We start from the raw sequence: 21403 nt of genomic DNA on the forward strand, positions 1-21403 counted from the left end.
CATTCCTATCTATCCTAGATCAACATGCTCCAAGTCGTACCATTAGAACCAAAACTAAAACATCACCCTGGCTAACCAAGAATACTAAGCAAAAAATCATCCTCAGAAATAAAGCATGGGATAAGTGGCGATCTACTAAAAACCAAACTGACCACCAAAATTTTAGAGAGCTTAGAAACAGTACCAAAAAAGCCATTCTGACAGATAAAAAGAACTATTACTTTCAACTACAGAAAACCACCAAAAAGGAACCAAAAAAATTTTGGTACAGTATTAATAATCTTCTAACCCCTGGCAAAGCAATTACACCCAACCCTCAAGATTCTGACTCTGACAATCCCACACAACAAGCCAATGACTTTAATTCTTTCTTCACCAATTCCATACAAACTCTAGCAAACCACCTATCTCCTGACACTTCTAAACTACTCTCTCCTACTTTAAAAAACACTCTTCCTCCCCTTCACATACAACCTGTATCTACCTCCTATATCCAATCTCTAATCCAAAAACTTAAACCTACCACCCCATATGCAGACAAGCTTCCTGCAGAATTCCTGCAAATAGCAACAAAAGCCATTGCTTACCCTGTCTCTATCCTAATAAATAGATCTATAAAAGAAGGTATTTTCCCTGAGATCTGGAAGATATCCCACATCATTCCCCTACACAAAGGAGGCAAGTCTAATGACTTCTCTAACTTTCGTCCCATAGCACTTCTATCTCCCTTAGCCAAAATCATGGAAAAATGTATACACAAACAACTACTTAACTATCTCCTCCATAATAACCTACTTGCTAACACTCAACATGGATTTAGACCTTCCCATAGTACTACCACAGCTTTACTCTCCTTTACCAACACCATCAACTATAACCGTAACAATAATAAACTTACATTTCTCTATTCATAGACCTATCAAAAGCCTTTGATATGGTTAATCATATACTTCTTCTGCACACACTTAAATCTCTTGCACTGGATCCCTCTTCCTTAACCTGGTTTACTTCTTATCTAGAAAACCATCACCAGGCAGTACTCTGGAAAAATTCACTATCTGCTCTCCTTCCTATCTCTTTAGGAGTACCTCAAGGGTCTGTCCTAGGCCCACTTCTATTTTCCATCATTATTAATGACCTCCAATCAGCTATCCCTAACACTACCTGCATACAATATGCAGATGATTCCACTATAATTTGTACTGCTTCCTCACAAACAGAACTCCAGTCTCTTACACAAAAAGCCTTTTCAACTGTTGAACAGTGGTTCTCTGACCGCTGTCTACTCCTCAACCCTAAGAAAACCAAATTGTTACTATTTTCACCTACCCGTAAATCTACTTCTATAAACTTCTCTATTAATTCCACTAATAACACTCAAATTTCTCCTGACCCTTCAACAAAACTTCTAGGTGTTACTATTGACAATAATCTAAACTATGATTGTCACATCAACAACACAATAAAAGCAGTTAATAAAAAGATTGGATCCCTGTACAGAATCAAACCCTTTCTTACACTTGAAGCCCAGACCACCTTAGCCCAAACATACCTTATCTCTACCCTTCTATATGCTTCCCCTATTTACACTAATCTCTCTAAAAGTAACCTTAAGAAACTTACTACATCTTACCATAATATTGCTAGATTTGCCACAGGATCTCAGTTTAGAACTCACCACTGTCTAAACTTAAAACAACTAGACTGGCTTGAACTTCCTAACAAGCTCATTTATCAACAACTCTTAATAGCTCACAACATTCTATATCAACCATCTAAAACACCAGTTCTCAGTAATCTCTTGATTCCCTATAACAACCTGAAACAACTACGTTCTTCAGACAAACTACTAGTTAATAGTACCAAAACTATTAATTCTGCAGGTAATTGCCTTTTTTCTAACTCAGTTGGCAAAATATGGAATAACCTTCCATCTAATATCTCCTCTTTGGCCACTCTTCCACTCTTTAAGAAACAACTGCAAACACATCTTAATAAATTCTGGCTTTGCTCTTGTACCAACCCTGACTAACCTACCTTCTTCATTTCCTCTACCACAATTCTTCCTTCTCTGCTATGAAATCCTGATAGACTTCCTCTGACATAACATCTTTGTAGATATTAATGATCTCACATATGTTGTAAAAAATTTTATTGTCTACCATTTTTTTCAAATAATGTATTGATACACTGTATGACTAGATACTATCAAATTTCGTATTGTAAGTCATTAACCATTTACTCAAATATTTTCTTGTTTTGGATATTTTTTTTTTTACTCTTAGATATGTATTACCTATACTAAAATCTTCTTATCCTTAATGCTTAAAGCTTTTGTTTTATGTGTATTTGTATTCTCTAAACTTGTTTTAACCAATGGAGCTTTTCTCCCCGGGCCTCCACTGAAAATGGACATTGATCCAGCTGGACTAGCCCGGTCAACAAATGTAAAATAAATAAATAAATAAAATACATTTTTTAAGGTTAGTTTACTGTGCCTCTGTCTAGTAGTGACAAAGAAGTAATCCCTGGGGCAAACCTACGATCTCCCATCCACTCATCAAGATTCCTCTTGAAGAGAGTCAGTGAGGTGCTCTGCCTAACATGGACCGGGATTCTATTCCAAAGCGAAGGGAGTCTTTGGGTTATGAATCTGTCCCTCCAGCAAGTTCTATTTATTTTTGTGCTGAGGTTCAAGTCCCTCGAGCGTGTGGTTCTAAGGGATTTAGATTTTCTGAGGTGGAGCATGTTCATTAATTCTGCGTTGGACATAGCTTTGTATGTCAGGCATAGATTGCCTCAAAGTAGGCGGTATGCGACTGAGTAAAGCTGGAGTTTCTTTAACCTGGCAGCATATGGCATCTGTTTGAGTCCCTTGATCCTCTTTGTGAGGTACTTTTGGGGTCTTTCTAGCTGCTGCAGGTGTCGGGTAAGGTACATCCCAAAGGGGGCATTGTATTCTATGATGGGCCTGATGAGAGATGAATAAAGGGGCACTATTACCTCCCTTGATCTAGATCTGAATCCTTTTGTGATAAGGTGGGCTATGTAGAAGGTCTTTCTAACCACTTTGGCAATGTGGTTGTCAAAGGAGAGATTGCTATCAACTTGGGTCCCCAGATCCCTAATTACTTCTTCTGTATTTAATGGGTTACCACCTATGTGGTAATTGCTGGGCACTTTGTTTTTGCCAAAGGGTATGACTATACACTTCTTGGCATTTAGCTTTAGACCATGGCTCTGGCACCAGTTATCCATCTCTGTGAGACCATTATGAAGGATGTTCGTGTCAGCTGGAGAGTCAATTATGGCGCCCAGTTTGCAGTCATCTGCGAACTTGGTCACCCATAGTCCTCCCATGCTGGCCTGTACCTTGGAAAAGTATATGCCGAACAAGAGAGGTCCCAGGACCGAGCCTTGTGGGACACCACTTGTAACTGGTTTCGAGTCTGACATGACTCCGGCAATTCTGACTCTGTGTGTTCTGTCTTTGAGCCGGTTAGCAACCCATCTTGTGACATAGGGGTTTATCTATGATGCCTGAGTGGGGTATTGTGTCAAATGATTTGCAAGGTCCAGATAGGCTGTGTGGACTACCTTCCCTTCATCTATGGCCTTGGTGACTGTTTCGAAGAAGTTGACCAGGTTCAAGAGGCAGGATCTGCCCTTGACAAAGCCGAACTGAGTAGGATCCAGTGTCTGTAGGTCCCCAATGTCTTTGTTTATGAGTTCCATGATGATCCTCTCCATGGCCTTACAGATAAGGCTAGTCAGGCTTATGGGGCGATAGTTACCAGGGTCCATTGAGGCACCACCTTTGTGGAGTGGGACCACTGTTGCTGTATGCCATTCTTTGGGTACATATCCTATAGTGATGCTGAGACTGTACAGCAGTTTTACGTGAGGGTTTAGTTCTTCTTGGTGTTCATGTAGGATGCAACCCAGGACACTGTCTGGTCCCATTGAAGCAGTGTTTTTTGCCTTGGAGTGGGCAGCCTTCACCTGAGCATCTGAGATGTTAGGGAGGCTGCACTCTACTTGGATAGATATTTGCTCTTTAGGGGGGGAAGGGGGGGAGAAGTTTGCACTGAACCTGTCTGCCAGGATGTTGGCAATGTCTGTGGGTTCAGTGTATATTTTGTCATTTATAATCAACTCTGAGCATATCTGGGAGTTGCATCCCAGGTTCCTATCATAGCTAAAGAAAGCCTTGTGATTGTCTTTAGTGTCCTCTGCAATTTTTCTCTCGAAGCTGGCCTTGGAGGATTTTATGAGGGATCGTACTTTTTTGCTAGTACTGATCAGAGATGCCTTCCCTTTTAGGGATTTTGCTCTATCATGTAGTAGCTTCCTCCTTCTGTTGTACAACTTATTTATGGCTGGGGTCCACCAGACTGGAGGCCTGCCTTTGGACGCTTGGGTTTTGGTTTTGTTTGGGATAGCATGATCCATGCATTCCTGGAGGTATCCATCGAATGCATTTATATAGGATTCTGTGGTTTGGGCCGTAGTTTCCACTGGCCCTGGGGCCTTGAAGGATTCCACCTTGGATTTGAGAAGTGTGAAGTTCGCTTTTAAGAAGTTTTTCACTGTGATTTTCTGGGCTGGGGGTAGGGTTGGGTTGTGAATATCCAGTGAAATTAATTTATGGTCTGATCTTACCAATGAGGGAAATATTTCTGGTGTAGGGCATAGGGTCCCCATGTTGGTGATGATCAGGTCAAGTATGTTTTCCCCTATTGTGGGAGTTTTGACTAGTTGTTCCATAGCATTTGAGTTTATAAATTCCAGGAACATTTGGGCTAGGGTGTTGGGGCTTGAGTAATGCTCCCAGTCAATGTTTGGGTAGTTGAAGTCACCCAGTATAATGGTGTTTGGAGAGATCTTCATGTTCTCCAATGTCTTCAGGAAAGCCGAGTGGGATTCCTGATTTTGAGATGGTGGTCTGTAGCATGCTATAAACTGAAAGGCAGTTTTGCCCACTGTTAGTTGCACATGGATGGTTTCTGATGCTTTGTGCAACGCCACTAACCTGGAGGTGTGGGTATCCTTGATAAATATGGATACCCCCCCTCCTTTTGTGGTTCTGTCTGAGTTTTGGGGCCGAAAAGCATGGTATGAAGTATAACCTGGTAGTGCTGGGGTGCTCTCTGGAGCCTTGAACTAGGTTTCTGTCACTGCACAGATATCGATGTTCTCCATACTGATGAGAGATTTGAGTGCGTGCATTTTGAGGTTTAGACTTCTGGCATTTAGCAGCATTACCCTTAGTTTCTTGTTCTTTGTGTTTTCTAAGGAGGTGGGTTTGTCTTTTGAGCCTTGCCTAAAAATGGCACTATGGGGGTGGCAAGAGCCTTTGCCAGTATCCAAAAGCCCAAAGGTGACAGGTGCAAGCCGTCCCTTGTGAAGCAACGTGGCTTGTCAAGCATGTCATCCCAGGCTGACAGGCACTGGATCCCCTTTGAATGACACCAAAATTTTAGCCAATTGTTAAAATTGATCATTTTGTCTTTATACTGCGGCATCATTCTAGGTGAGGGTAAGATGCTGCTCAAGGTCAGTGTCATACCTGCCTGGGTTACATGATCGGAGAGCTCCTTTATGTCTCTTTTCATGTAGTCGAGGGAGGTACGTCTCAGGTCATTCACACCAGCATGTACTATGACCGAGTCATATTTGTACTTGCTTTGGAGTGACCTGAGTGCTTGCATTATGTGGCGGATCCTAGCACCCGACAGGCAGCTCACTGTGATCTTCTCCTTGTTCAGCCTGGTGAGCAGGACGTCAGTGTGTCTGACTATAGAATCACCTATTACAAGTGTGTCAGGTGTGTTGTTCTGCCTTAAGGGCTGTGACTGTTTGGCACACTGACTTTGTGAGCTATGTGTTTTGTTGTGAGGTAGTGTTTCTTTGGATGTCTGCTTTGGAGGTCTCTGCTGTTTAGGTAGATTTTTAATTAGCGCCTCCGAGTATGTTTTTGTGTGTATGCGTGTTTGGAATGCTGTTGTGGTTGGACTATGTGAGACTGGATTAATGTTGTGTAATATTACCTTCTCCTCCTGACTGGTTACACCAGTTTTGAGGTGAGAGAGCTCGGCCTCCAGTTTGGCTATATGGTTGCATCTCTCACATATGTTTGAACCTGTTTGGAGGAGGAGAGGGCTGCCATGTACATGAGACAGTTGTAACATTGCATGAAGATTCCCAGATTCACCAGTTGGACTGGAGAGGAAACCATTAACTGACCTTTGGACATGCTAGAGTAGTATAAGGGACTCTTTTATCACTTAATTAAATAGGACCAATAGGGGAAAAGGTAATTGTAGGGAGTATATGAGGATGTAGAGCTTTTAGTATATTAGTGCTAGGTAAAATCTAATGCTTATCTGACATCAACAGTACAAGTCAGAACTATTTAAATAGTATTTTCTTCTTCTTCCTTCAGCTGCTCCCATTAGGGTTCACCACAGCAGATCAACTGTTTCCATTTCTTCCTGTCCTCTGCATCTTGCTCTGTCACAACAACCATAGACCTTATCTTAGGCCTTCCTCTTTTCCTGTTACATGGCAGCTTCATCCTTAGCATCTTTTTCCCAATAAACTCTGCATCCATCCTCAGCACATGTCCAAACCAATGTAATCTTGCCTCTCTGGCTTTGTCTCCAAACCTTCTAACCTGGGCTGACCCTCTAATATACTTATTCCTAATCCTGTCCATCCTTGTCACACCCAGTGCAGATCTTAACATCTTCAACTCTGCCGCATCAAGCTCCGACTCCTGCCTTTTTGTCAATGCCACTGTCTCCAACCCATATAACATAGCTGGTCTCACTACCCTCTTGTAGACCTTCCCTTTCACTCTTACTGGCACTCATCTGTTATAAATCACTCCTGACACTCTTCTCCACCCACTCCATCCTGCCTGTACTCTCTTCTTCACCTCTCTTCCACATTCACCATTACTCTGAACTGTTGATCCCAAGTACTTAAACTCATTCACCTTCGCCACCTCTACTCCCTGCATCCTCACCATTCCTCTATCCTCCCTCTCATTCACACACATATATTCTGTCTTAGTCCTGCTGACCTTCATTACTCTTCTCTCTAGAGCATATCTCCACCTCTCCAGGGTCTCCTCCACCTGTTGCCTACTCTCAATACAGATCACAATGTCATCTGCAAACATCATAGTCCACGGGGACTCCTGTCTGATCTTGTCTGTCAACCTGTCCATCACCATTGCAAATAAGAAAGGGCTCAGAGCTGATCCTTGATGTAATCCCACCTCCACCTTAAACGCATCTGTCACTCCCACCGCAGACCTCACTGCTGTCACACTACCCTCGTACATATCCTGTACCACTCTTACATACTTCTCTGACACTCCTGACTTCCTCATACAATACCACATCTCCTCTCTAGGCACCCTGTCATATGCTTTCTCTAAATCCACAAAGACACAATGCAACTCCTTCTGACCTTCTCTGTACTTCTCCAACAACACTCTCAGAGCAAACATCGCAACTGTAGTGCTCTTTCCTGGCATGAAACCATACTGCTGATCACTAATCATCATGTCCCTTCTTAACCTAGCTCCCACTACTCTTTCCCATAACTTCATGCTGTGACTGATCAGTTTAATCCCTCTGTAGTTACTACAGCTCTGCACATGACTCTTATTCTTAAAAATTGGTACCAAAACACTTTTTCTCCATTCCTCAGGCATCCTCTCACTTTCCAAGATTTCATTAAACCTGTCGTTATTGAGCTACTGGCCAGAGGTAACACCTTTGTTCCCAGTAGTAAGGCTGATATTGTTAAAACATTAGTTGATTTAAATTATTTCTTAGAAAAATGAATTTGAATTTATTTTTTAGTGGCGAACAAACAGAAAGTAACAATTTCCATATTGCTAGTACATTTTTACCACCTATGCACCCTGTTTTGAATTTATTTGAAAAAATATGTGAGATAGATCTAAGAAATAAGTTGTGTTCTAACATCAATAGGAAAAACATGTTGGTTGATGTTACTACAAAAGAAAGAACAGCTTTGCAGTCATTGAGAGAAACAGGGGTCAGGTTCATGCAACCAGACAAAGGAGGGGGACTAGTGGTTATGACACAGGTACAATATACCGACAAAATGTCGAGTATATTAAATAGTGATGCTTACCAAGAAACTTCCAGAAATGAATTGCAACAAGCATATTCTAGAATAGGGTCACTATTTAATGACTTCTTCATATAAGGCAGAATAGACCTGTCAACATTCAACTATTTGACCATGTTAACACCTAGAACCCCAAACCTTTTTGGTATCCCTAAAATACATAAATCACTAGTTGATCCCCCTATGAGACCTTTAGTCGATGCTAGAAATAGTATCACATATCCGTGTGCGAAAATGGTGGATAATATAGTACAGAAATATGTACAACAAGAGAAAGCAATATGTAAAGACTCCTGGTCTTTCCTTCGAAATATTAACAACCTTGAGTATAATGGCAGTTTAAACTTCCTAACCATCGACGTGAGAGATTTGTATACATGCATCCCTCACCAAGACGGTATAGAATGGGTGAGCTTCATGTTAAGGAAAAGAGGAGCTAAACAGTCAGAAATCACCTTGATAGAAGAAATACTAGAGATAGTTCTATCATATAACTTTTTGATTTTTAACAACAAAACCTATCTACAGAAAATAGGTGTAGCCATGGGCTCCCCATATGGGGGGAGCTTTGCTAATTTATTCATGGCCTACTGGGACCAAGAAGTGATAGGGAAGGATGACCAAATGATGAATAAAATCAAATTTTACACATGTTTCCTGGATGACATTTTTATTTTAATGGAAGGAGACGAAAAAACCCACTTGATTTGGTTTCACCTTTTAATAACAGTTCTGATTGCCTGTCTTTCACGTATACGTACAGTAGTGAAAGGATTGCTTATTTAGACATAGATTTATGGAAGGACCATAAAATGGATCATTCTGTGCCAAACGTTATAGGAAAGAAACATATTCTAACACCTTGCTCCATTATAGCAGCAACCATCCTTGGTATCAGAAAAAATCAGTAGTAAAAGGCCAGCTGGTCAGAGCAGCCCGTATGGTTTCCAGAGATGTGGATTTTTTTGATGAGTGCCAATTACTCAAAGCAATGTTTTTGAGACGGGGTTATCCAAAACAACTCATAGACAGCCTGATTAATGAAGTGAGAACAAAAAGGGAATCAGGTATTTACCAAGCTATTCTGGGTGGTACAAAACACTTGGTAGTACAGGTTCAAAAACCAGACACATCATTAGTAAGATTGGCATTCATAACTCCTTTCAGTATTGACAGGTTGGAAATTGTGGTTGGAAGATAAAGAGGTTTGGTGGCAGGTTTTCCTTAATGCTCATGTTCCACCTGGCTTAAATTATGCTATTTCCATCAGTAGTAAATTAAAGGTTAGGTTGTTACATCGATAATATATAATTTTCTATGATTATATACACACACACACATATATATATATATATATATATATATATATATATATAAATATTTTGCTTATATATATTTTTTTTATATTTCTTATATATAATGTGGATTTATGTAATACAATTCATTTATATATTATTCATATTAATGACTTTTTATGTATTCATATATGTATATACATATACATTTGTGATAATGTTATATATTTTTTTTTGATATATATAATTTTTTAGTTTAACATGAAAGTCTTTTTGTAGTTTAATCTTAGTGTTAGTATTTTTCAAATTAATAGATTAGTTCATACGTTAGTGGTACTTTATTAATTAATGATTGTGGGGTGTGGTCTTGTATATAAATGTTTAATGTGATTTAGCCTACATTGTCTGATGAAGTTTAGTCTGTGTACCTTACGGATGCACTAACTGTGATTTTTATTGAGTGTCTTGCAGTAAACGGCATGTTCCTTATTTTCAGCTGTGTGGTTTTGTGTTTTTTTCTCAGTTGGTTCGTACTATTTGTTTTTTTCCTGATTGAAATACAATTAAGTTTAAAATGTATTTAGCAGCAAGCCATGTTTTCTGAAGATAGTTTTAGAAATGTAGGCCACAACCTAAATCACAGGTTTGTGTAAAAGTCACATGACTTTACAGGTGTATGTTTTACATATAAATCTATATCCCTTTGCCTGTTGTTTATAATGCATGTGTTAGCACAGTTCTATGTGTGAATGTAGTTTCAAGTGACTGATCTGTTGTGCATAGCCTGCTTGTTACATATTGACTGGGTATCTGCTGTGCCATTATTCATACTGTTGTTGGCCAACTGTGTGGTATGTCCTTCAGTTCAACATTGGTATTGCATCTGTCTGCAACACATTGGATGGTTTTGTTGCAACATACTTGTATCATGTGTTTGGGGATATTTGTGCACATAAGAATTTCTTTACCCCATTTCATAATCAGCAAACGTCATCAGGATGTCTGCATTTTTCAGGGTAGTGATTGCTAATAAATGTAGGTAGGTCATGAATACAGTTGTAGACCGACAATACAGTCTGTACAACATATACTAGACTAGATTCTCATGTGCAACAGACTGTTATTGTGTTTATGAATGAACAGTATTACTATGGGGTAGAGTTCTGTTTTGTATATTAATGTAAGGTCAGCCAATGGCCATGCTGTCTGGCTCAGCTATTTGTCATATGGCTTGCATATTTTCCAGATTATTGTTATCTCACTCTGTCTTCATTTTAACAGTGTTAATTGGTGGCTGTTCACATAACTCATGACATGCACAGACTACACTTTTCATTCATATACAGACATAACTGCTCAGGGAACACATGCAAAGGAAAACAAATATAAATATTGACATCCTATCAGACACTCAGTTGGACAATTTATTGAGGCAGATGTCATTATTAAACAGTGCATGTCCTGATATCAATGTTATGATGCTATTTACAAGCTTTTCTTTTGTCAAATTTCAGTTATGGGGATATTACATAAGGTAGTGTCAGTGCATGCTTCCATTCAAAAGTCAGGATATGTTATGTGCTTGATTTGCATATGATTGCCATGCTTAATGCTGGCCAATAAAAAAACTGTTCAAATCATGCCATAATTTCACTGGTAAGCTGTGTTATGCATGCCATTGCACAGCCTTGATTAAACTTCTCAAATAGAGTGATGGATACAGTGTCCCTGACATGTTCTTTTATTGGCTATGTCTATAAGTATTGATGATGTGACATAAGAAAGGTATTGTATACATCTGGGGTCATTAGTTAGCAACAAATCTGTTTATTATAATTGTCCTGCTTGCTAATGTTTGCACCATTTCATTTTGAACTGTGTTTTAAATAATACCTTCAATGTATGCTAATACATCTTTTCAGTCTCATATTTTATATGCAGAAATCACATGTGGACAGGATGTTAATTAATGTATCTGTGATTGCAGATTTGCACGTCAGTATCAGTTCATGTCAGCTAGGATCTTCATCAGAATGTGTAACCTGATACACATTTACTTTTCATTGTTATGGTTTTGATTACTGACATACATTGCATGTGTGGGTACAGTGGACTATGGTCATAACCTATTTTGATGAGTAATGAGGACTGCTTTATGCCTGTTCATTGTGTCACAGTGGGTATGTTATGCACACAGGTAGTATCAGGTTATGCCTGTTCATTGTGTCACAGTCGGTATGTTACGCAGACAGGTAGTATCGGGTATGCATATGTATTTCTGTCCTGTGTTGTGATTCATCTTGACAGAGCATGGTACTCATTTGCTGATCAGAAGTAGATAAGCACATGCCAGGCCACTTCCAGAGTCCTTAGATGATGACAACTATGATGATGATGTGGATGATGATGAAGAAGCTGGAATTGCATGCACCATTATCCCTTTTGCACCACAGAGGAGATGATACATGGAACAACAAAAGAGACAATTACTGGCAGCAGATCTGGGAGGTGGTGATCAATGTGTTTTGAACACAGATGAGGGACATAATGGGGATTTTTTTTTAGGATGTGGCATTGGCTATGCACAACTCATTCAGGGAGATAATTCAAGAGATCATTCACGATGTTCATCCCTCATGTCTGTAAGTATTTTATGTGTGCTCCAGTTATGTAATGATGCCACCATGCTGTTTACCAAATAATTGATTGACTGTGCATGCACTCTTGTGCATGCATACCATTTATCTGCCATACTAGTGTGTTACATGTGCAAACATACAATGCAGATGTCATAGTGTGACAGTTATGTTTCAAAGTGGCATGAGACACATTAACACATTACACTTTCCTTCCACATTCAGCAATCCATGCATTGTGACAGTTAACAAGTAGCTACTGCTGGAACAATTGCTCTGTAAATATGTTTTAGTAAGAGAAATTCACACATAGCACATGTCCACAGTTAGGGACTACCACAGTGCTATGATCATGATTTGTGTATTACAATATCATGTATGTGCAACAGAAGTACATGTCATTGTCCATGTGTTTTGTATGACAGCTTTCATACTGTCCCCACTGGCATGATGTCATGTTGTGTGCCATGTTCTGCCATTGCTGATGCCATGTTGAGTCCTATAAATGCATGTCATACACATGGGCAGTCCTCCTTTTCTGACTGCATAGAATGGCAATTCAACCTTCATATATACACTGTGATAATGATAATTTATTCAGTAACAGTACAGTATGCCTTTTTTGGTCTCTGTTACATTTTCACATCCATTTCTTATTCAGATAAGTTGATACCTACTAGTAATAGTTGGACACATTAACTTATGTATATACATTGCACATAGTCTGATCCATACTGAAACACAATTGTACTTTTGACATGTGAGCATTCACTGACTTATCATTGATATATTCTAATAATGCTCACTGGGCTGTCTTTTGCTTATTAATGAGCAGGGTCCATGATGTATAACTGAGGTTGTTTATTCCTTATTAGCATGGCAGTATATGTGTATGTGATGGGAATCCGTAGCTTGCTTACCTATGTCTGTTAATGTTACATGATTGCACATTACTGTGTGTGTGTGTGATTTATACATGCCCATTTTTGTTGACATCAGCAATGCAGTCTTCACATCTCACATACATTTGCCTTTTGTTTAAATGTGGTGTAACCATGCATTTACCTTGTTATCCTACTGTAGCGTTGTCTTCCTTGATGTGAGCCTAGGTTGTCCCCCTCCATTCCACCTTTATAGTTACATAATATATTTTGAAGATATGTTTGCCTTTGATGAAATTATTGTTCATTGCAATGCATTACTTTGTTTACAAGGTCAACATATGTTAAGTCTATGGCCATTATCCCTGGCTACTGCTTGCATTGCATCCTTGTTCTCATTATATTTGTATGTTAGCCACAGTACTTTGTGGAAATTCAAGGGCACAACCTGATGTATTCTTTTTGAGCTGTACTGTTAGATTTGTGAACATATCCTTACATGTCACTTAACAATACTACCATCAAAGTAGAATCCCACACTAAGCTCCTTGATACCATAAATGACACTCAATTAAAACCGACCTGCACATCCAACAGTGTATCAAAAAAACACACCAAAACTGGGACTACTCTATAGAAGCAAAATATTCCTTACATCAATCTCTAAACCTACTCTGGCTCAGGCATTCATACTACCTTCCTTACTCTATGCCACCATAGATCTCAACCTTCCATCCCCAAAACGAGGAACACCAGCTCTCATAATGTGGAACAAATGGGCAAAATGTGGAACACATACTAATGGCTTACTAACAATGTCAACTAGGAAGGTCATTAGATGGTTAAATATGCTGGTTTTACTTATAACAAAGATCTTTTAATGAATTAATGTGAATCATTTTTATTTACCATGGATATCAGTTAAAAAAATCCTAACACAGAACTTTGAGGAACATGAACTTGTTAAGATCCCAAATGAGGTACATTCCTCATAGTGAGGTACACTTGAGAGGTATGTATGAACAATCCACAGTACTCACCAAGCTTGAACAAACTTGCCCATGATGTGTCACAACAGTGGAACAGAAAAGGCATCAGCCTAGACCAAAGGAGTGTCTGCAACCAGGGAAGGATGCAACCATGGATATTGCGGACAGGGATTTGCTAATATCAGACAAGTTATGACCTGCTGTGCTGGATTCTTTACAAGTGGAACCTGTGAATTCATACAGGTAACATACTGATAGAAAAGTTTTATCATAGTTGTGATGTCTACCACAATGTGTCACAGACTCCTACCTGCCAGTTGTGTTCATAGCCTATGGGCACATATATAGTTTGTGCTGCAAGATGTTACTATTGTCCATGGAAAACATATATGTATCAGTGTTTGCCTCAGTAAACAATTCACAATTACAAGTTAGTGTTCTCCAGTAATGGCACATGCTATTACTAACTTGAAGAATCTTTTACATACATCCAGGCAATCATCACCAGCCCAGTTCCTTCATGTAAGCCACTGCAGGTATGAGGGTTCTCCCACTTTTCACAGAGAGAGATTCCTGGAATTCTACCAACTACAGATAGATAGATAGACAGACAGACAGACTGAGATATGTATTTATAAATGAAGATAAATATTCTGCCCCAGGCGCAGCCTACGATAAAAGAAGAAAAGAAGCCTTCCCAAGAAGTAGTACGAATAGTACTAAGAAAAATGAAGTCATGGAAAATAGCAGGCTCAGATGAGGTCACGGCAGATATGGTCAAGCTGTTGGGTTAGATAGGAGAGAGATGGTTCCTGGGGTACTCACAGCAGTATGGAGGGAAAGCTGTATCCTAGATGCCTGTAGAATAAGCATTCTAATGCCAGTGTTCAAGTAAAAAGGAGACATCACAACTGTGGGCAGTATAGAGGTATCAGACTCCTATCACACTACATGGAAGTTGGTGATTGACAAAAAATGGGCAATGTAGGAGACAGTAAGATGAGATATGAGCAGTTCAAACTTAGATCAGGATGTAACACAACTGACTCAATATTTTCAGAAGCTACCAATGAGGAAAAAGTGCAAATGGGCGTTCCTAAACTTGAAGAAAGCATATGACAAGGTCCCAAGAATGTCGGTTTGGGTAGTCTTGTGGTATTTTGAAGCCTCAAAAACATTGATAGAATTACAAGTTATGTACAAGGACCCAATGACTCAAGTATGAACAATGTTTGGTCTTACAGAGTGGTTCCCAGTGGAAGTGGGTGTGAATCAGGGTTTAGCTCTAAGCCCACTGCTGTTCATACTGTAGATGGACTACATTAGCAAACATGTCAGAGGGGACAGTTCAACAAAGTTGCTGTATGCAGACAATGTGGCATTGCTGAGCAAGAACTTCAGCAAAGTGTAGGGGAATGGCATGCAAAACTGAAGGCACATGGGATGAAAATGAGTACAGATAAGACAGTTGTAATGGCAGCAAATAGTGGAATCAGAAGCTGAAAACTGAGATAGAAGGGAAAATACTGGAACAGGTTAACAGTTCCAAGTATCTGGGAGAGGTGGTTGAGAAAAATGGAAGTATGAATGAGGAGGACAAAGCTAGAATCAGAAGGGCTGCAACCAACTGGCACAGTGTGCCAGGGGTATTGTAGGAAAGGAAAATGCGAGTGAGGCTAAAAAGTAAGGTGTGCAAAACAATGGTGTGACCAGTTCTACTGTATGGTACAGAAAACTGGGCAGTAAAAGCAGTGGAGGAAGCTATAGGTGATGGAGATGATGTACCTGAGATGAAGGGTAGGATGCACACTGTGGGACAGATGAAGAAATAAGGACATAAGAGCAGAAGCCAATTCCAGAAAAGATCAAACAGAACAGACTGGGCTGATTCAGGTACATGTGCAGGAAAGCAGAAGACAATCAGATGAAGAAGAATTGGGACAGACAGGAAGAAGGCAACAGGAAATGAGGGTGTCCAGCAAAGAGGTGTCTGGATTGTTGAGAGAAGACATGTAGCAGTCAGTCTGTTATGAGTGTCAAAGAAGTTAGGAGAGTGGTATTGAGACAGCGACAAGTGACACAACACCCTAGCCCCATGTAGAAAAATGGGAAAAATTGGGCTGATAAGGATGATGATGATGAAAGTATGACACATATTCTTTTCATGTGTAGGGGGTCAGTGAAACTCAATGCCAAATGTCCCTTGACATACAAAATTGCAATTCACAGAGGTGTGATAAACATTAAACAGAAGACGACAACTTTAAAAAATACTATAACTGCATACCACACACACACAGACACACACACACACACACACACACACACACACACACACACACACACACACACACACACACACACACACAGGGTCTATATCACGAAATTGAACTTCCAAAATGTCGAACATCATAAATTCGAACTAGGAAGATCGAATTCGGACAACATCGAACCTTCAAAACACACACATAACACAATCACACCAAACACCTTCAAAACCTAGACTAAACCTAACATGCACCACTATCTATGCACTATCCTTAACCCAGCCCTAACCCTAAAGTCCATCACTATCGCACACTTACCTGACTCGCATCCTAACCCTAAAGTCCGTCACTATCGCACACTTACCTGACCTGTGCCCTAACTCTAAAGTCTGTCACTACCACACACTTACCTAACCTGCATCCTAACCCTAACGTCCGTCACAACCCATTCGTACACTTACCTTGACCCCGTCCGAAAATGCTGAAGACACAGAAAGAAATGGCCAACCAAATTCTTTCCCTTTCTCACCCTTCGAACTACCAAGTTCGGCCTTCCGGTATTCTGCGTTCTCAACGTTTGATCTCACGATAGAAACCATATATATAAATATGTATAATTATAATGATATATATATATATATATATATATATATATATATATATATATATATATAAAAAATGCTATAACTGCATACCATACACACACACACACACACACACACACACACACATATATATATATATATATATATATATATATATATATATATATATACATACAACTCATAAGTGGTGCATTTATCTACTACTGTACAATGAGTCAAAGTACAACACCAATAACAAAAACAAGTATCCAGCACTCGTATAAATATCTCTGAAGTCTGTAGTAGTACAGCATAATGCAGAGAGTCAATTTCCATTTTGAATAGTCTCAAAATGCTAACTGTTATCAAACTGAACATCTGCATGAACAAATGTAGCCAAAAAGTTCCTTTTAAACTTCCCAATAAATGTAAACAGTCTTCACAGTACTTATTGTTTTCAAAAAGTTAATTCAGCATGAAATAATGTATCCAGAAGCATCCTTTTAAATTCCCAGTAAATGTAAACATTCAGAGTATTTAGTGTTGTCAAGCAATGAAAGCAGACAAAGGGGGTGCAATTGTTCTTTCGGATTCTAATGATTATGACAAGGAGGTGTTGAGACAATTCAATGGTGTGTATTCGTATGTTAAATTGTCTTTTAACCCCTTACCTACATTTAAAACTATTATAGACAAATTTCTTAGTGACTGTAAAAATTGGAGTATTAGTCATAATCTGGTCCAACATTTGACATGTGATGACGCTAGACATCTTTATTTTTATATCTTGCCAAAGATTCATAAAAATTAGCAGCCCTCCTTGTAGACCTATTATGTCTGGACAGGGGTCTATACCAGAGCCCCTTTCTGTATATTTCGAGTTTAAATTAAAGTTATTGTTGAATTTTGTGCCAGCCCAGTTCAGAGATACAACACAGTTTTTAAAACTGATGGAATGGAAGATGTACAGGGTCCCGTTAATTTGTTTATCTGTACTTAGATATTCATTCCCTGTATACCACCTTACCACATGATGGTGGTATATGTACTGTCAAATTTTGGCTTGAGTTTTCTCAAGAGCTTACAGATGGTGAGATTGTGTTTTTGTTGAAATTACTGAAATTGGATCTAGAACATAATGCGTTCTGCTATAAAAAGCACTGGTATCTCCAGATTAAAGGGACTGCTATGGGTGCCATGTTTGCCCCCATTTATGCAGATTTATTTATGTTTTTTTTTAGTGTATAAGTTGATCTGTACTGAAAATAACCCTTTCAAGAAATGGCTAAATATTTGGAGACGTTATCTGCATGATTGTTGGTGTGTGAGGACATATTCTTTGGATTCTTGGAAACAGTTTGTGCAATATTTAAATGGCAGTGAGTATCATATTAAGTTTTGTTGTTAGGATACAATTGTTTAACATCATTTTTTAGATGTTACTGTAACTAAAATGATAGATGGCATGATGGCCACTAGTTTATACTGCAATCCTTTTGCAAAACATTAATTATTAGAAGCTGACAGTTGCCATCTTAGTCATGTAGTTAACAATATATCAACATCTCAATTTTTAAGACTTGGAAGAGTTTGCAGTGATGATGGTACTTTTAATGTGAAAGCTGCTAAGATGCAGAATAGATTTTTGAGGTGTGGTTACAACAACACCCTGGTAAAAAGAACATGAAACTTTGCCACAAGACAATCTATGAATTTTCTTTTGAACAATGAGCACAGTTATAAATGAAATAATTTTGATGTTATACGATTTATCACCACATATGGCTCTAGTACATTTAAAACCAAGGAAATTATTCAGCAGAATAGGTATAGTCTAAGGGCTGATACTTTTATGAACATATATTCAGTGAACATTACCCCTTTGGGTATAGAAGGGGTAAGAGTATAGGTGAACATTTATCTGGGTTCAAAAATGGTAATTTTGGTGGACGTGAATTGGTGAATATATCTAAGGGTAGTACTTTTGTGGTGATTGTTCATATTGTAAGATTGTCTCAGTCTTTTACTTCTGTGAATACTACAAAAGATTTTGAAATTCGTTCTCGTTACTTGTAACACTGAGTGGGTGATTTATATGGCTGTAGGCCAGTGTGGAACCTTTTATGTAGGTCAGACATCTAGGCCCTTTAAGCATAGAATTGCCCTTCATTTCAGTGATATGAATTGCAGACGAGTTAGAAGTGCTTTGTACAAACATAGCTTGGAGCATCAAGGTGCCCATTTTATATTTCTGGGTATTGACAAAGTATTGGGTGAAAATTTGTCTGATTTTGGTAAACAGAAAGTTTTGGATTAAAACAAGAGATTATGGATTGTTAATTTAGTGGCTCTGTTTAAACCGGGACTTAAAGAACATGTTAAATTTTCACTGTTACTTTTTTACTACAGGGTGTTCTGTTCCTTTACATTTGAATTCTGGTCTTCTTCTTTGTTCACTTTGCATTTAAGCATCATTATGGTGTCCCCTGTATGCACTGATGACGTCACTGAAGCAAAACCAGTCTGCTGTTTGGTTTCTCTCTTCAGCAACAATAAATAGTACTCTTTTGAAGTTTGTTTGATGCCTGCTGGTCTAAAATGTAACCATTTGGTATAAGGATGGCATTTTAATGTATTTTGTGCACTGGGGAGATTAAAACTGAGAAATTTAAAAGGAAGCTTCTGGATACATTATTTCATGCTCAATTAACTGTTTGAAAACAGTAAGTGCTCTGAAGACTGCTTACATTTATTTGAAATTTAAAAGGAAGCTTTTGGATACATTATTTCATGCTGAATTAATTGCTTGACAACAGTAAGTACTCTGAAGACTGTTTACAGTTATTGAGAAGTTTAAAAGGAACTTTCTGCCTTCATTTTTTCTCATGCAGATTTTCTGTTTGATAACAATTTGCATTTTGAGACTATTCATAATGAAAACTCTCTTTGCATTATGCTGCACTACAACGGACTTTAGAGATATTTATATGAGTGCTGGATACTTCTTTTTGTTAATGATGTGTGTGTGTGTGTGTGTGTGTGTGTGTGTGTGTGTGTGTGTGTGTGTGTGTGTGTGTGTATATATATATATATATATATATATATATATATATTACTTGAAACATCAATGGTGGATACCCTGCATTTGTCTTCCACCTCTTCCTCACATCAATCACATCAGTTGGTAACTCCTCTGAACATGGATCCCTTAGAGTCAACAGGAACTTCTCCATCTCAGAGCATGTTGGTTCAGTATGAAGTCCAACCCTTGTAGCTCTTCATTCACATAACACAGCCTTAGCTCTATTGATATCATTCTTTATCATATCAGTGGCCCTGTATCTGATGGCTTTGCAATCATGGTCATGGCCACACACAGCATTCACATCAACCACCTGCCACTAGACATGATCATGGAAGGACTTTTATCAGCTAATGAAAGATCTAAGATCTGTGCTCCATGGAGACAGACAGCCTGGATAATTACCTCATGTTCAGCATCTGAGAATGCAGGTTTGCATGGGAGTGACACCTTCTTTGTTGCTTTATGTGCCATATCCCTGTAGTGAAGTAAAAAGGAAATGTATTCAGACACAACACAAAACAACACACAATTTTTTTTTTGTTGTTGAAAACTGTTTTTTGAAACTTTCTTATTTTTTATTGGATTTGTTGACTTAATATTAAAGAGCTAGCTGTTGGATAATGGTCATGTCAGAGTCGTTCTGCAGTGTTATTCTGCATATCATAGGCCTTGAATGGTTAATGAGTATGGAAAAGAAGATCATTTTGTGTGTCTGTGTTTGTTTGACAATAATGCTGAAAACAACTATTTCCCATTTTTTGATCATGTGTCTCACCATGTAAATAATATTATTAAGTGAACTGTTACAGTCCTGAATTTTGCAAATCTGGAGTCTTATGTCGGGGTAGTCATAATATGATTTCACAGAAATCCTTCTGTCAAACAGATTTATTTTATTTCAGCCCACATTCACTACTTGGGTTCTGTTGGATTGTAAGTTTACAATCCAGCAGACAGCAAAAGGGTTTACAGTACATTTGTCTAATTTTTCAGTAATACCAGCATGGGGAATAGTGCTAGAAGCCTTGACCAAGTCAAAATGAGCAGCATGCCCAGAGTGACCACTGCCCACAGCCTCTATAACCTTTTCAAAGATGTTTACTAGGTTCAGAAGACAGGAACTGCTGTTCACAAAATTAAACTGAGTGGTATCTAAATCAGTTAAATTCCCTATTTCTGCATAACCATGTTCTGATATGATGCATTCCATGGCTTTGCATGTAAGACTGGTGAGGTTCATGGTCGAGAACTATCTTAGTCTGTAGAGGAGTCACAGTGGCTGTTCTTCAGGCATGAGGCACAAAACGTTAATCTGAACAGTTTGAGCAGAAAACTGGTTAGTTCATACATGGCACTGATATGAATGCAGCCTGATATTTTATCTGGTCCCATAGAAACATTATTTTTAACCTTTAACTTGGTTTCTAAATTTTTTTCATGGACATTGAATGCAACAGTGTGGGTTTGTGAGTTAAAGTTAGCACTAAATTTGTC

Source organism: Protopterus annectens, chromosome 10.part0, assembly GCF_019279795.1.
Source record: "Protopterus annectens isolate FY-2018-M chromosome 10.part0, PAN1.0, whole genome shotgun sequence".
In the NCBI taxonomy this organism is placed as follows: Eukaryota; Metazoa; Chordata; order Ceratodontiformes; family Protopteridae; genus Protopterus; species Protopterus annectens.